The sequence below is a fragment of the Protopterus annectens genome, chromosome 2.part0 (assembly GCF_019279795.1).
Source record: "Protopterus annectens isolate FY-2018-M chromosome 2.part0, PAN1.0, whole genome shotgun sequence".
In the NCBI taxonomy this organism is placed as follows: domain Eukaryota; kingdom Metazoa; phylum Chordata; order Ceratodontiformes; family Protopteridae; genus Protopterus; species Protopterus annectens.
Window position 1 is genome coordinate 1459815968 of NC_056728.1, and position 18339 is coordinate 1459834306.

The following is an 18339-nucleotide window of genomic DNA, read 5'->3' on the forward strand; positions in this document are numbered from 1 at the left end:
GGAAATTGTAGCAGTGATTGGGTGATCTACTTGGTGAAGTCTTCTTGTTCTGCTTTTTACATCGGGCAAACTTCTCGCCCATTTAAACTTAGAATATCAGAATATATGATTGACATTAAATGTCATAGAAATACAAATGCGTTATACAAACACCAGGTACTACATCCCTCTGCTAGGTTTAGGTTCACAATTATAGACAGAATATACAAACCAAATGCATCTTTAGAAAATTTACATTCTCTTTTGGATTTTAAAGAAAGAATGTGGGTAATTACATTAGGTGGCATATTTTCTCCAGGACTCAATGAACAATTGTGATTGGATAATTGTGTGGTGCATTAATGGGCTGTCTTATATATACACTAATTGTGATATTTATTGTTAGATAGCACTGATGAAGGCTTTATGCTGAAACCAGTACTTTGTCACCCTTTGGGTGCCAGTAGTTTTGTACATACATTTATGGGTATTCATGCCCACTAAACTATTTTTACATTAAAGGTTTTTGTGGAATTCAGTGCTGGCCTGTTTGTTTTTTTGGACATAAATGTATAATTGCCCACATCATAAATGAAAAAAATATGGCAATGGCTTTTCTGTGTTTTTAATGCATTCAATCTAAATTCCTGAATGTTTCACAGTTATGCATCATACATGAATATCTTAATTATACTATGTGACTGACATGACGAAACAGATAAGAGTTACAAGTTAAGTGTGACAGGAAACTGTAATTATGTAAGAACTCAGTGTAATAGTACACCTTTAGGAGAAGCATGCAGACAGTAACAAAAGAAACACGCATACGATCTATGGAAAAATAATCCCTCAGACTATGACCTGGGAGACTGCTTTCTTTATCACCAGAGAAGGCTGCCCACTGCTATGCTCATTCTCTTAATTTCTCACTTGCACAAGTGGAAACAGTATGCCAAAATGGACATTCAGGATTATATCACTTCATTAAATTAAGGAGCCAAAACTACAGGAAAAAATAAGTGAAGGAAGGAGGTCAATGAGAACTCTTTTATCTGCAGTTAAGAGTCTCTCTCAGTATCTTAGCTTTGTGCCACTCTGTTGTTTATGAAAAAAAAAAGCTTCTACTTCAAGGTGACCTTTTTACCACATTTCATCGGCAGGCTAGATTTCCAAGCATTATTCCAAGTACAGCTTCAAAAAAAGCAAGAAGACTGGTGGATGCTAGTCATAAGTAAGTAAACGAGCTTGTGCTGAAGCCAAGATGCCTGCAGATCTAGCCATATGAAACTGACTCGACTCCTGGAATTGAGGTTTAATATAAAATACTTGCTGGTGGTTTGGACAGAGGATCAAAAACAAAATAAAAAATTGTAGTGACTACAACTATAGAAGAGGAGAGAAATAAACAGGGAATCCTCTCAGTGTTTTGACCCCAGGCAACATTATGAAGGCGCCTAATATAATTTTCATCATAGCCCACAATGCAGTTGACCAAACATTTAGATATGCATTACTAGGAAATGTTTCTACTTCTCCCCTCCTGCCTTTACTGGGAAAATGTCAGTCTGTGTTCTAAAGATCCCCAGATGTTGGAAGACAGAAATGCAGTTGCTACTGCTGCTGGAGTAGATCCAAAATGTAACAGATCTCCTCCTTCTGCACCTTTCCAAAGAGATCATTAACAGATGGATTGATTAGATAGGGATAATTTAATAAAATCTCAAAGAAGAAGATTAGGACTATTCCTGACAGGAACTCACCTTTATGAAATACAAAGTAAAGTAATTTTATGCATCAGCACACCAGAATGTCTTACATTAATTACTAAGAAAAAGGGATGCTGAATGAATCTATACTTTTACCAGTCCATGATTATACTTGTTAACACCTATCGTACCTCCCAGTGCATGTTTTAATGTGCTTCCACTACCAGTGGATGAAGTACAATCCAGCAACTAATGCTTACCTGACAGGCATTTCCTTGAGATTGAGTGCCCTTGTGGTGTAAGATTATTGAACATCAAGTGGCTGTGGAGATCAAAACACCACAACAATGAATTTGCCAACAGCCAAGATGTTAGCATAATTTGTGAGTTTTCCTACATAAATGGGACAGGGAGTAGGAACAACCCCTCCCAGCCTACATATATACCAGTTATGTCCTATGTGTGCTGCTGTAGACCAGGAAAGTAATAATGGATGATGCAGTTTTTGAATTTAACAGCGCTGGTGTTGCAGCAAATTTCCAGGGCAGACAGGGACAGTGTACTTCATGACAATAAGCTAGTGAAATAAGCTTATGTTTTTAGTGGATGGATACATGTTTCACTGTGACAGGGAGTGTAATGAGTGATTCTACTGGGGATGTGTTCTGAAAAGAACGCAAAGCTGTCATGGCAATAATGTCACAACTGAAACAAAGCAGGTTGAGAAACACCTGAGGTACATAGCCCACCATCATGCATCATGGCCGGAGGATGTGTCAGCAGCCAGAACAGCATAAGCAGTTAAGAGAGGTGGCAACAACATCCACAGACATCCTAGTTGTAATAGTTAAGAGATGTGTGCAGAGGGATGATGAAGCTTATATGTGACAGATGCTCAGGAAATGGGCATTACAGAAATTGATGAGGACCCACCATATAGTATAGCCTACTGATAAAAGAGCATTTCATGCCATCAGGGACATCACCAAGGATGTCATCATGCTTTGTGCTGGTACCTGTATACTAATCCATGCTGCATATGATGGTGGGTATTATCACATCTGGGGGCTAAGCACTGCAGTCAATATGGAAAATCTGTCATCCAGTGTGATGTGGCTTATGGATGAAACATTTATAATGAGGACAGCAGTGTGTAGGCAACTGTATATGATACATGCCAATATAGGGAAGGGCGAGGATGTTAGGATGGCCCTCATGATATACTGCCTCATGTGCACAAAATAAATAAGCTGCATATATGATGCAATGTTTGGTTTGATAGGGGATATCACAACATAGTGTGGCTGTACACTGCAACACAGATTTGTGATGACAGACTTTGACAGAGCATAATATAATGCCCTTTGCTGGGCATACCCACAGGTAAACACACACATGGCTGCTGAAAGGGGCCTGACCTTACAACAGTATGTGTAGCAGTTCGACTTACACAGTCACTATGTCACCATACCCTCCTTCAACACAGAGGTTAAAAAACTACTTGCATACTCCCCACCAGCAGAAATAGATCCTGTGTATCACAGTTTAGGTGAGCAATGCTCATGTGAGGTCATTCCACTGTAAGAGTGGTTTATTAACCACTATGTTCAATGAAATCCATGGCAGGATGACACCTGCATCCTTTGTGCTCTATGCTCTCCACCACTTTTCCTTGCACCTTTCTGGTGTTTGCAGAAACTCACAGCTGTGTTACTGATGGTCTAATTTCTCCAAGTCATTTGGGTTTCTAATACCATGACAGGAATGGACCCCATTCCTAAGTCAAAGTATGATTAAAGTTCATTAAATTAATATTGCTTCAATCTTTGATGTTAGCCAGAAGGGCTCTTTGCAACACTCACAATGTGGCCAGAATTGACTGACTCCTTCTGCAATTCATATGGAGTTATGTGCATTGGTAACATATCTAAGTAAAATTGTAAATTATTTTGTATAAGACCCATTGCTCCTACTACTATTGGAACTGTCTGGGTATCCTTCTTCCACATTGCATTCATTTCTGCCTGTAAATCCTGGTATTTGTTGACTTTGTCTCTCTCTGTATATAAGACACTGTAGTCATTGGGTGTAGCAATTTCAATGGTCAATGTTACTTTTATCTTCCTTTCATGGACTACTATGTCTGGTTTTCTTGAATCTGTTTTTTAAACTGTTGGTAATGGGTGATCACATGTGATATAAACTTCATCATTTTCTATAATGCTTTGTGGCACATTTCCAATGCCTCTCAGCTACTTCAGTATTATAATGTTTGCACAATCCCCAATGCAACAGTCTTGCCACATTATTCTGCCTTTCAGTCTACAGTCTTTCTGCCATTAGTATATCACAACTGGCAACAAGATGTGCGACTGTTTCCAATTCTGTTTTACAAAACCTACATTTGTCCGTTTCTCCTACATGTTCAATGGACTTTGTAAACCAACGTGTATGTAGTCTACTATCCTGGACAGCCAATATTAACCTTTTGCCTTTTGTTTTAAATTCACGTCTCCTTTACCAATCCTGCGTTTGGTCCTGATCGACATGAGAATGTTCCAAGAGTTTTCTGTACTTGCAACTATATTTATGCATTTTCCACATTTCTTGCCTTCTCGTCTGATCCTTCACCTTATATTGTTTCTTTTATTTTTGGCGCATTCAGTTGCTGTCTAATTTTTATCTACTTCTGGTTTGATTCCCATTCCAGCTTGACACTGATATGCATCTGCTAAACTAAGCAGAGAAGTCATCTTAGACTTATTCTCCTCATGTTTTAATACTTTCACTACGTTTGGATCTTGTGTGGTCAGCAGATATCTATGCAGTCCTACGATTGCAGATTTATGTGTGTAATCAGTTTTGAGGAGGCCCATACCTCCTTCAGAATAGGGAATATATAACCTTGGTATACAATGATTTTTATATACCATTTGATAAACATGAAGCATTTTTCTTGTTTTCCTGTCCAGCTGATCCAATACATTTTAGGGCCAGTCAATCACTCCAAAACTATGTGTTAGGACAGGAAAAGGAAATTGTTTTATAGCCTGGACTTTTTTCCTAGATGTTAGAACTGTTTTTTGATATAAATTTTAGTCTTCTAAAATAGTCCTTACTAGGTTTTATTTGCATTTGTTCATGTTTTATTATTGATCCTTCATCAGTTCCCAAATATTTATACACTCCCTCTTGCTCAAGTTCTTTTATGTCAGATTCCTGTCCCAAACTGATGTTTTATTGGTGCTGCAGCCTTCCTGCTTTAAAGGTTGCTTTGTACATTTATCAAGACCAAATTACATTCTTATATCATCTGAAAATGTTTTGACAACTTGTAGTGTGCTTTTAGTTCCTCATCTTCATAGGTTCATAGGTGTGTACTAGGCTAATGGCACTGGAGCCTTTACAAGCCTGGCTCAGAGAAGTGCCCTGGCATCGTGCTGCCCGATGTTAGTTCCCGGAGCCTCTATCAAGCCGAGCCACTAGAGTGATCCCCGGAGTGACCATTCTAGTTCCTATCCACTCATCAAGATTGCTCTTGAAGAGGGCCAGTGATGTGTTCTGGTTGACATGTATGGGAAGTCTATTCCAGAGCATGGGCAGTCCCTGGGTTATGAACCTGTCCCAACAGCATATTCTGTTAATTGTGGTAATGAGGTTGAGGTCTCTGGAGCATGTAGTGGGGAGGGATTTTCTTTAGATGTAGCATTTCTAACAGAGCTGGGTCAGACATGGCTTTGTAAGTCAAGCAGAGATCACCTCTTAGTAGATGATATGAGACAGAGAATAGCTGGATTTTTTTTAGTCTGTCCATGTACGACAGCTGTTTAAGGCCTAGGATCCTCTTTGTGAGGTACTTTTGCGTCTTTTCCAGCTGTTGCATGTGTCTAGTGAGGTACATGCCAAATGGGGCATTATACTCGATGACTGGTTTAATGAGGGAAGAGTAGAGAGAGATGATGACCTCTTTCTTCCTGGATGCAAAACCCTTGGTAATAAGATGTGCCACACAGAAGGACTTTCTTACCACAGTGGCAATATGGTGGTCAAAGGAGAGGTTGCTGCCAACCTGTGTCCCTAGATCTCTTATAACACCTTCAGTGTTCAGTGGGCTCCCATCGATGTGGTAATTAGTGTGAACTGAGTTTTTCCCAAAGGGGATGACAATGCATTTTTTGGCATTAATCTTAAGGCCATGGTTTCAACACCAGTCATTGGTTTCAGTGAGGCCTTTCTGTAGGAAATCTACATCACTTGGGGAGTTAATAATGGCTCCCAGCTTGCAGTCGTCTGCGAACTTGGTCAGCCAGAGTCCCGCCGTGTTGGCCTGAACTTCTGAGAAGTAGATGCCAAACAGGAGAGGACCCAGAACTGATCCTTGTGGGACTCCACTTATGACTGGTCGGCAGTCTGACTTGGAGTCTGCTACTTTCACACTGTGGGTTTTATCTGTGAGCCAATTTGCAACCCACCTAGTGATGTATGGGTTGATGCCTAGTTTGCTGAGTTTATCAATAATTCCTGAGTGAGGAATGGTATTAAAGGCCTTGGTCAGATTGAGGTAGGCTGTATGAACTGCCTTGCCCTCATCCTCAGCTCTGGAAACTGACTCAAAGAAGTCAACTAGGTTGAGCAGGCATGATCTACCTTTCACAAAACCAAATTGCATGGGATCTAGAGTTTGGAGATTCCCTATATCCTTGTTAATTAGTTCCATGATGGTGCGCTCCATAGCCTTACATATCAGACTTGTCAGGCTAATGGGGCAATAATTCCCAGGGTCTGTAGTTGCTCCCCCTTTTATGGAAAGGGATGACTGTAGCAGTGCACCATTTGGTAGAGACAAAGCCTGAGGTGAGGCTGTGATTGAACAGGGCACACAGATGTGGTGCCAGTTCACTTTGTAGTTCATGTAGAACACATACAGGGATATTGCTGGGTCCTGTGGAAGCTATATTATTCACATTGGACAATGCAGAGTTACCCTGTGCTGCAGTAATGCTGGATGCCTGGCATTCCTCCGGTATTGTGATTGGTCCTTTAAGGGGGGTAAAGCTGGCACTGAATCTATCGGCCAGTATGTTGGCAATATCTGTTGACTCAGTATAGGAGGTACCCTTGTGCAGTAGCTCAGAGCAAACCTGGGTGTTGCCATGGATATTTTTGATATAACTATAGAAGGCTTTGTGGTTGTTTTTAGTGTCTGCCGCAATTCTGCCTTCATAGCTGGCTTTAGAGGTTTTGATGAGGGATCTCAACTTTTTGTTGAGGTTAATAAAGGAGTTTTTCCAGTCTTGGGACTTCACCTTTTTCTGCAACAGTTTCTTCCTTCTGTTGTAGACTTTATTAATGGCAGGGGACCACCAGATTGGTTTCCTTTTTGGAGGAGAGCATCTTGGTTCTGTTGGGTATGGCTAGTTCCATGCATTCATGTACGTGTTCATACAGCGCAGTGGTGTATGATTCAGCAGTCATGCATCTATTATCCATTGACATGGGTGCTGTGAAGTTAGCCACCTCTGTTTTTAGGAGCCCAAAGTCAGCTTTGGAGAAGTTTTTCATGGTGGTTACCTTTGCAGTGGTGTGGGTGAGATGTGGATTTCCATGGGGATTTGTTTGTGGTCGGATCTAACCAGGGAGGAATTGACTATTGGTGTAGAACTTTTAGTTATGTACTCACCATAACTTCAGATGTTTGGGATCCATCTCGCCTACATTCTGACTGATGGGTTCGGGCCATCCCCTCCCTCCCGCGACTGCCACGCCATGCCAAAGAGCGAAGTCTCTTATTGGCTGAGCTTACTATATCCCAGGATGCACCACTACCAGTCCCCCAGATCTAGTTTGTCCGCATACATGCACACATGCACACCCTGCTTATATAACATCGTCAGATGAAACAAGATAAAACAGTAGAACTCAAAACCGCTCAATCTCTTCTGATCTCCAAGGCAGGGGGAAGAGGGGGGGTGTAGAAAATGTAGGCGAGGATCCCAAACATCTGAAGTTATGGTGAGTACATAACTAAAAGATGTTATGTGATCCTATCTCGCCTATTTCTGACTGATGGGACAGCGTCCCTAGCACCTGAATCCTGGGTGGCTCACTGGAAAACACTCCTGAGTACCGTGGAACCAAATGAAGTTAGATGCCACATCCAATTTGTGGAAATGAAAGTGTGCGGATTGGACCAAGTAGCCAGCACAAACTTCCGATATAGCGAGCTTGGAATGAAAAGCTATAGAAGTAGCCATAGCTCTGGTAGAATGAGCTTTGATAGATGTTGTAAGTTGCTTATTCAAGAAGAATAAGCCTGAGTTATGCAATCTCTGATCCATTTGGAGATAGTAGCTTTTGTGATGGTTTGGCCCAATTTATTATCTGAGAAGGACACAAACAACTGGTCTGACTTACGGTTGCTGAGTCCTGTCTAAATGAACATCCAATTTATGGAGTGTATTCTGCAAACTGGTAGCTCTAGATATTTTTGGAGACAGAACCTAGAACAGACCTTTGGGACAAAGGATGGATTAGGCCTAAGTGATACTCTATCCTTGTGGAAAATCAAGGTGGCTTAATAGACAGGGCTTGAAGTCTGAAACTCTTCTTGCAGAAGTAATTGCAACTAAGAAGGCAGTTTTCCAAGACAGATATTTTAACAGGAGGATCCATGGATTAGTGAATTTTAGAGATATAGCCGCTAGTTGGACTTAATAGTTGAGACAGAAGATCCTTGATTAAACAGGGATGTTAAGAATTTCAAAACCTCTGGGACAGGAGCAGTGATAGGTCTAAGCCCCTGAGTTGAGCCCAGATAGCAAACCTCTTCCACTTACTGAGGTACAATTTGTTAGTGGTGGGTTTGTGGGCGAAGATAAAATGTGAACAACTTCGGGGGTAGTGTGTGCCTTCTAAAAGTCGGAAGTGGAGGGAGGAGCCAAACAATCAATTTCAAAGATTGAAGGATGCCATGTGATGCCGATGATGGATGGATGGCGCAAGTCCGGAATTAGGTCTAAAGTCCACAGATCGTCCAATCTTCTGCAGGTTTCAGGTAAGGAAAAACCATACCACGAGCCAGTAGTATGGGGCATAGTATCATCATGAGACCCCAATTGAGAAGCTTTTGAATAACTTTGGGAAGAAGTGGAGAGCATCCATAGCTGGTACTCCCTGATGTGGGATCAAGAAGAAGAACCTGCAAATAGGTTGCAGCACGCGCCCCCATCTCCTGAAAACCTGAGCTGCTACTGTGGTTTAGAGACCACTCCAGTGAGGAGAGAGAATTGTCCTGCTCAATTTGTCTGCCAATATATTTGGTTGGTAGCTACAGCCCATTCCCACTCTCATGGCCTCTCTGCAGGGGTAAGATCTGGTCCCTCCTTGTTTGTTCAGATACAGACCACCGACATGTTGTCTGTGTGGATGGCGATGATGCCCTGAGGAAGAAACTTGTGTAAGGCCTGTAGGGATAGAAGTACAGCCCTCATCCAACACGTTGATGTGGAGAAGAGCTTCGCCTGGAAGCCAGGAGCCCTGAACTAAGGGTAACCACTGGAGAGGGAAGAACAAAGGGTTTTCCTTGATCCAAATTGGATGTCTGAAGCGATGTGATGATTGAGAGGAAGATCCTGAAAGGACCATTGAGTTGACAATAGCCACTGAAGAATCCTCATGTGCAATCTTGCCAGAGGAACTAAAAGAACCGTGGCAGACATTGAGCCTAAAACTTGTAGAACCATCCTGGCTGGGGCTTTGGATCAGATCAGAGCTTGAACTTGGCCCTGTAAAGTTTGGATCCTTTCGGCAGGAAGATCTTGAGTCTATCTCTGCTCCTATGAACTTTATGCGTTGAGAGGGCAGCAAGACAGACTTTGACCAATTGAATGTAATCCCCAGGGTAATACCCAGGGAGATGGTGGCTTTGAGGCTGTCCATTAGTAGATGCCTGGTGGTGGCAGTCAGGAGCCAGTCGTCCAGATAGGAAACACTTGGAATCCAAGACTTCTCAGGTGAGCCGACTGCCAAACACTTGGTGAACACCCTGGGGCTGTGGTGAGACCAAAGGGCAGAGCGCAAAATTGGTAATGACTGACTCCCAGGTTGAAGCGCAGATACCTCCTGGACGCCTGATGTATCGGTATGTGATAATTGGAGCACATCCAACATCCTTTCTCCAACAATGGGAGAATGGATTATGCGTGACCATTTGGAATTTGGATTTCGCGGGGGATTGGTTCAGTCTGCTGAGATCCATTGGTCTCAGGTCCCCTGTCTTTTGGCACTAAAAGAACCTGGAGTATTCCTGATCCGATCTGGTCTGTGGGGACCGTTGGATGACTCCTTTCTAGCAGCTTTAAAGCTTCTGCGGCTGCCATTTCCCTTTGACTGGGTGGTGGGTCCGGAGGCTGAAGAGCCACGAAAAGAGAAAGGTGGTCTCCAGAATTGCGGGGCCCTCTGCCCCTCTGGGGCCAGCTCCTCCTGAAAAATTTCCCGTCCTCTGCCTTTCCCTCCTTTAGCCTTGGGGGTAAGCGAAGGGAGTGGAATAACGGGCACTACAGATAAAGTTTTTAGCGGTAGTGGTGTTTCTAACCTTGGGTCCAAACAAGGAGGACCCATCAAAGGGAAGGAAGACTTGAAGGCCTCCAAAGAACTGACACAAGGCGCCAGGCTTGTCTCCTCAGAGAGCCACGCCTGTGCTCAGCGCGCTACTCCGCCGGCCTAATAGGAAATGAGCCTCATGGACGAAGTTAGAAATTGACGTAGGATAGCCAACTGAGAGCTAACCGACTGACAACTCCTTGACCAGATCCCTCTGAAGCCTGGTAAAATGTGCCAAATAATTTGTGTAGCAGATGCCACCACCATGGCATCTACAGCCAGAGGAGCACTGACTCATCAATCCAGCCACCTCGTTGTTTGAGGATCTCTAAGATGTCTGCAAATGAGACATCATCCGAGGGGCACTCGGGACCCCTCTGCATCATCAAGATCAGTGTCTGATGTAATAGACTTCGGGGAGTCCGTGCTTCCTCTTGCCGATCTCTTGCAATGGTTGGGGTGGGCCAAAGTCATGCGGCTCCGAGCCCACTGGGGTGGAACCGAATTTGGCAGAATCTGACATCCTCAAGACCGAGGAGGAAAAACACGGATTCGAGGCGCTCTCCAACGGCCAATTAGGGATTAGACCGGCGGGCCTTTCGGGTGACTATCGGCGCCAGGAATACACACACCAGATTCCGATGCCTGCCGGATCTTGAGGCGCCGATCGCCCGGTTACAAGGGCCGATACCCGGTGGCGCATCGAAGAATATCTCGACCCGTCCCTCCCCTTGGAGGGAAGGAGAGAACCGACGCCCTTTTTTTTTTTAGAGAGAGAGAGAGGATGCCAAGGCCTAAATATAGGCTTACAGTTATCGCTTAGAGCGAAATGAACGAACTTTGCTAGATGAAGGGGCGAAATCAAAACTCAAGCCAATAGATAGGATCACATAACATCAATGGTTTCCCATGTTAGTAATAACCAGGTCAAGGATGTTGCTTCCTCTAGTGGGGGTAAGAATGAGCTGGTCCAGGGCAATGGAATTGATGAATTCCAGGAAGTGTTGGGCCAGTGTATTGGTGCATGAGTAGTTTTCCCAGTTGATGGAGGGGTAGTTGAAGTCACCTAGTATGAGAGTGTTGGGTTGGACCCTAATAGTTTCCAGGGTGCTTAGGAACATGGAATGAGAGTCTTGGGACATGGCTAGGGACCTATAGCAGGCTATGACCTGAATCACCATCTTACCCAATGTTAGTTGCACCTGAAGTATCTCAGATGCGTTATGCTGGGCTACTAGCCTGGAGGTGTGCATATCCTTTATGAATATGGAGACACCACCACCTTTGGAGCTTTGGTCCATGTTCTGGGGCCGAAAGGTGTGGAATGAATTATAGCCTGGTAGTGCAAGGGTGCTTTCTGCTGCTTTAAACCAGGTCTCCATTACAGCACAAATGTCGATGTTCTCCATTTTGAGGAGTCCTTCGTGCAAGTGCATCTTGAGATTTAGACTTCTAGCATTGAGCAGCATGACCCTCAGACTGCATTTATTTATAGCTGTTATGGTGCTGACTTGGTCTTTGGAACATCACCTAAAAAAGGCACTATAGGGCTGGCAAGAGCCTTAGCCAGTATCCGGAAACCCAGGGGTGACAGATGCAGGCCATCTCTGGTAAAGCATCGAGGTCTGTCAGTCATGTCATCCCAAGTAGACAGATACTGGATCCCCTTAGAATGACACCAGAAACTTAGTTAATTGTTGAAGTCTATCATTTTCTGCTTGTACTGTGGTATCATTCTGGGCGATGGTAGGATGCTCCTCAGGACTAGGGTCATACCTGCCTGGGCCACATAATCCGAGACCTCCTCCATGTCTCTCTTTATGTAGTCCAGAGAGTTGTGTCTCAGGTCATTCACACCCACATGGACAGTGACAGAGTCATACTTGTACTTATTGTGGAGTGACCTATGTGTGTGTGTTATGTATCGGATTCTGGCACCTGATAAGACAGCTGACTGTTACCTTCTCCTTATTCAACCTAGTGAGTGGGACATCAGTGTGCCTCACTATCGAATCACCTATGATTAGTGTGTTCGGCAAGCTGTTTTGCCTTACGGGCTTAGGCTGAGGGGGCACACTGTGTAGGTGAGCTATGTGTCTTGTGGTTTGTGCTGTGTTGTGGTGGTTGAGTGCATTTCTGCCTTGGAGGTCTCTTCTGTTTGGGTAGATTTCTATTGAGAGCCTCCGTGAAGGTGGGTATATGGTTTGTGTTTTTATGTGAGAGCTGTGATGGTGGGTGTTCTGGAGGGATATGTGTTGCATGTGGTGTGGTGCAGGTGTTGACCTTCTCCTCTTGACCAGCTATTCCAGTCTTGGCTTGAGAGTGCATGGCTTCCGGTTTGGATATATAAGTGCATCTCTCACAAGGATGGTCATTATTACTAAGTACTGGAGATGTTTCCTTATATATTCCTTTTACAGGAAAAATGTCACTCAAGGTGTCTGAGTCTGTACAGAGCACTGCCAAACACTTGAGGGGAAACTAATATGTACCCCTGAAAATTTAAGGATGAACTATTTAGGCAGATATTCTGAAGTTAGAAAGAAATCAAACAGTACTTACTGAAAAATAAATAATTAGCTTGCCAAGAATGATGAAAAGAGGGGGGCCGTATGAATGGCTAATGCCTGGATACTACCGATGCTGGTCTCAGCACAGCTTCACTCTGTTGGGATACAATACTCCTTTGCTTCTTCTCTCACCAGAAGCAAAATGTTAGCACCAATCCCAAGAAGAGAAGCAGGCCACGGCCTGTTTGGTGATCCACAGTCTTGTCCCAGATGATGCAAGGGTCTGCAGGCTTGTTGACTTTTTCTGGTAGATGCCTCGGATAGCAACCAGACCAATGAGGTACATTAAGCACAGACACTCACTCTCCAACCAAAAAGAGTCAGGAATCAATGCACTCTGCTCCTACTCTCACCAGGATCAGAATATAAGCACAGTTTTCAAGCTGTCACCTATAAAGCAGTTATTAAGCTTCCTGGTAATAGCAGTCTCCATGAAATAATGTAACTGCACTCCTTCTCTCACCAGGAGAAAAAGAAGTACTAATCCTAAGATGACTACTGAAAGGCAGAATGTGGGCTTTCTAATACTGGTGGTCTTGCAATAGATGCTTAAAGATAAGATGAAAAAAATGTTTATCCTAAACATTGCAGTGTGCACCAGAGGAGTTAGATGTGAAAGTATGTAATTTTACCTTGCCTAAAAAATTAAGTTTTAGTGGGCAGTCACTTTTTTTAAAACAGCAAGATAGATTGAAAGGGGGTGGTCACTTTTGTATTCTGGTACTATGGAATACAGTAGGATGGCCAATAAATTTAAATAGTTGAAGGGGAGTGATTTCACAAAATGATAATTTTGTGCTTACTCACACTAGCCAGTAAAAGCATATATAGTTTTAAGTCATCCACAAAAAGATGATGAGAAGTATTTATACTTTATTGTTTTCTGGGAGCCAAATTGTAGTTATGACCTAATCTGTTAAGTAGATAGCTTAATGGGTTAAGGGCAAGACAAAACGGCAGCAGTGACAAACAGTTACCCTGGAATATCCCCCTTTCATTTTTTATATCTGGAATAATAATTTGTCCTTTATCGTGGATTAACTGCATAGTGGTTTGCCACTGTTTCATGGTTATTGAAATGTTATTGATCATTGTAGGGTGTATCTTATACATTTGTAAGCACTCTTTTATCCATGAATGTGGGATGCTGTCAAATGCTTTCTTGTAGTCTATCCATACCATACTTAGATTCTTCTCCTTTTTACAGTTCCCCATTATGACTTTATTTAACAACAAATGATCCTTTGCTTCATATGACTTTCTTTTCTTACACTGTTGTTCTATTGCCATGACTGAGTTTTCTTCTAAATGACTATAAACACTATCGGCATAAATTCCAGTTATATAGTTTATACATCTTCGGAAGGGAAGTTATTGGTCTATACTTTTTAGGATAGCTTGCAGGTTCAGTCTTAAGGAGGAGCATTGTTTTTCCTATTGTTAACCAGGTTGGTGTCTGATTGGGGTGCGCACACAAATAGTTCTTACTCATGGCTAAATCTTCATGTAAAGATGACAATACTTTAGCCAGAAGTTAGGTACTGCATCTGTTTCATAGTTTCATAGTTTAGTACTAGGCTATCTGCCCTGGGGCATTTGTAAGCCTAGCCATAGTGATGTGGCTTTCGCCACCCCATAAAATGGTAAAAAATGTACAGAATAGATTTAGAATACTGTGCCTCTGTCTAGTAGTGACACAGTGAAGGTCCCCTTATATAATAGAATTAGTTTACTGTGCCCCTGTCTAGTAGTGACACAGATGTGAACCCTGGGGTAAACTTACAATCTCCTATCCACTCATCAAGATTTCTCTTGAAAAGAGTCAGTGAGGAGCTCTGCCTAACATGAACTGGGATCTTGTTCCAGAGCATGGGAAGCCTCTGGGTTATGAATCTATCCCTCCAGCATGTCCTATTCATACTTGTGCCAAGGTTTAGCTCTCATGGTTCTGATGGATTTGGATTTTTTGAGGTGGAGCATGTCCATCAGTTCCTGATTGGACATGGCCTTGTACGTCAGGCAGAGATCACCTCTGAGTAGGCGGTATGCTACTGAATAGAGCTGGAGTTTCTTTAGTCTGGCAGAATAAGACATATGTTGGAGGCCCTTGATCCTCTTGGTGAGGTACTTTTGTGGTCTCTCCAGCTGTTGCAAATGCCGAGTGAGGCACATACCAAATGGGGCATTGTACTCAATCATGGGTCTGATGAGGGAGGAGTATAGGGGTACAATGACATCCTTGGATCTAGATGTGAATCCCTTCATGATAAGGTGTGCAAGGTAGAATGTTTTTCTAACCACTTTGGCAACATGGGTGTCAAATGAGAGGTCGCTGTCGACGTGGGTCCCTAGGTCTCTGATTAGTTTTTCCATACTCAGTGGGTAGATGTCTATGTGATAATTTGTGGGTACTTTGTTTTTCCCAAAGGGGATGACTATACATTTTTTGGCATTTAGTTTAAGGCCATGACTCTGGCACCAGTTGTCCGTTTCTGTGAGGCCTTTTTGTAGGATGTATGTGTCCGCTGGTGTATCGACTATGGCGCCTAGTTTGCAGTCATCTGTGAACTTTGTCAGCCACAACCCTCCCATGTTTGCTTTAACATCTGAGAAATAAATGCCGAACAAGAGGGGTCCCAGGACAGATCCCTGTGGGACACCACTTGTGACTGGCTTTGAGTCTGACATTGCTCCAGCGATTTTAACTTCATGGGTTCTGTCCTTTAGCCAGTTTGCAACCCATCTAGTGACATAAGGGTTTACATTTAAGCTGTTGAGCTTATCTATGATGCCTGAGTGGGGTATTGTGTCGAAGGCCTTAGCCAAGTCCAGGTAGGCTGTATGGACTGCTTTGCCCTCATCAATGGCTCTAGTGACTGTTTCGAAAAAGTCAACCAGGTTCAAAAGGCAGGATCTGCCCTTTACAAAGCCGAACTGGGTGGGGTCAAGTGTCTGTAGGTCCCCAATGTCTCTGTTTATGAGTTCCATAATGATTATTTCCATAGCTTTGCAGACCAGGCTGGTTAAGCTTATGGGGCGGTAGTTCCCAGGGTTTGTAGAGGTACCCACTTTGTGGAGTGGGACCACTGTTGCTGTACACCAGTGTTCAGGTACATATCCTGTAGTAAGGCTAAGGTTAAATAGCATTTTTATGTGCGGGTTTAGCTCCTCTTGGAGTTCACGTAGCACACAACCCGGGATACCGTCAGGTCCCATTGATGCTGTGTTTTTAGCTTTGCTGAGGGCGGCTCTCACCTGGACATCTGAGATGACAGGGAGATTACATTCAGCTGGGATAAGTATTTCTTCTTTTGGGGGTGAGGGAGGGGAGAAATTTGCACTGAACCTGTCAGCCAGAATGTTGGCAATATCTGCGGGTTCAGTGTATTTTTTGTTGTTGTGAACTAACTCTGAGTATATCTGAGGGTTTCCGCCCAGGTTTCTAACATAGCTGAAGAAGGCTTTGTGGTTATCTTTAGTGTCCTTAGTGACTTTTCTCTCAAAGTTGGCCTTGGATGTTTTTATGAGAGAACGTAGTTTTCTGCTAGTGTTGATCAGAGATGTCTTCCCTAGGGTTTTCCACTTAGGAGGTTTTCTTAATTTTGTTTCAATTTCTCTGGCCATTACTTCATCCCATTTCATATTCTGTACATTTTAACTTATATTATTCCACAGGATCTTCATAGATATTTCTCCAAAATGTGTCTATTTTATTCTTTTTTTTTAGTAGTATTTCAATTCATTTTGCCTTGTTTCCCAATTCTCTATAAAGCTTTTTTGGGTCATTAATAAATTGCTTATTTTGTACTTTTCTTTTATATGTGTCTGCATATCTTTTAAGTTTTTCTGCCTGTGCTGATATATTTAGTTTATTATTTGCAAAGGACATGTATGCAGGATTATGTAGCTCAAGTATGGTGGGTTGGCATGATTTTTTACAAATCCTAGTTACTGAACAGGTTCCCTGATGCAGTTATGTGTAGCTTACTGCCATCACCTAATAGGGGGGCACTGGATACTGCAGAGGGATGCCAGACGCCAGCTCATGGAAAGGAGGGAACCTTACAGTGATAGCAATTTCATGAGGGCATTAGCCCACTATCTACATCTGTAGGGCTTTCATGGTTGTATGCTCTGTTATTGTCATATTTGTAGGGACCCATACATACAAGCCATCATGTGGTTTTTTACATTATGACAGAATGTTTCACATGGCAGCATTCTTCCTGTATTGCTAAAGCAGGACTTTGTGTTATTTTTCAAATTCTTCATGACCGTGTGTGTGTGTGTGTGTGTGTGTGTGTGTGTGTGTGTGTGTGTGTGTGTGTGTGTGTGTGTGTGTGTGGCATACCAATGGGCAGCAGCTGTGCACATGTTGTTTTACCATGGCATATGGTGTCTTTCTACTAAGCATTTCAGTTGAATATATTTTACTGTCATGTATTTCCACTGGTTTCTTTTTTGGATTATGAAGTTATCTTCTCTTGGCTGAGGTCTATTGCGATATTACCACTGTGGCTGTAACATAAGGAGTGATCACGCAGATTTTTGCCGGGCATCACTTTTTTTTTTCAAGCTTTCAGTTCATGAACAGTACTGCCTGTTGTAGATTAAACCTATGTGCACCTAATAATGATGTATGGAATGCATTTTTTTTTCTTTTACCTACATGTTTGCTACAGCAAGGAAGTATATGGGTGCTCGACTGCTATTGAACTGCTTGCTGACACCATGCCTTTGCAACTGTTTGCTCAGCCACAGAATATGCTATCATATGCTGTCCCATTTTTAGATTTGCTGTTACCTCATCTGCTGGTGTTTTCAGCAATGTTAACATATGCATGTACTTTTGGTAAAACCTGCTATTTGTGGTGTACAATTGCAGTCCATCAATGTGTGAATTACTATTTGGCTATGCAAGGTGTACATATATTATTTACTTTATTGCAGCTGACTGCTAAGTCATAGTTTCCTTTCCGTCTTACTGAGCATAAATTTATGTTCCCATAGATTGCATTGGTGCATGCACCACCTTCATTTCCCTTTGGTTATTCCTCTGTTTTTTGTGCCATTCTATATTTCTTACTGTGTTTTGACGTCTTTTGTTTGTATTGTATGACATACCCGTTATTCAGATGTTTTCTTGTGCCTTTATTTATACCTTTGTCATGTTGTCTGCTTGCAGAACTGCCATTGCGTGGGGAGTTTTTGTGTGCCCTGTCACTCTGCCATACACTGCTCCTGTGTTATTTTTCCTTAGCTTCTTAGGATTTCATCAAAGCTGCACACAATTATTTTTAGATTTGCAGCTTACATTTGCTCTTTGTTAATTTCCCTGTATGTGGTAGTATATGTGCGGAGGATTTCTAAGCCACATATAGGTGATTGTTACTTTTCTACTTCTTTTTCACTGCCTTACATGGTTTAGTGTGTTTGAGGAGTTGAGTAATAATCATATGTTGACCATGTCATGTATTAACTAG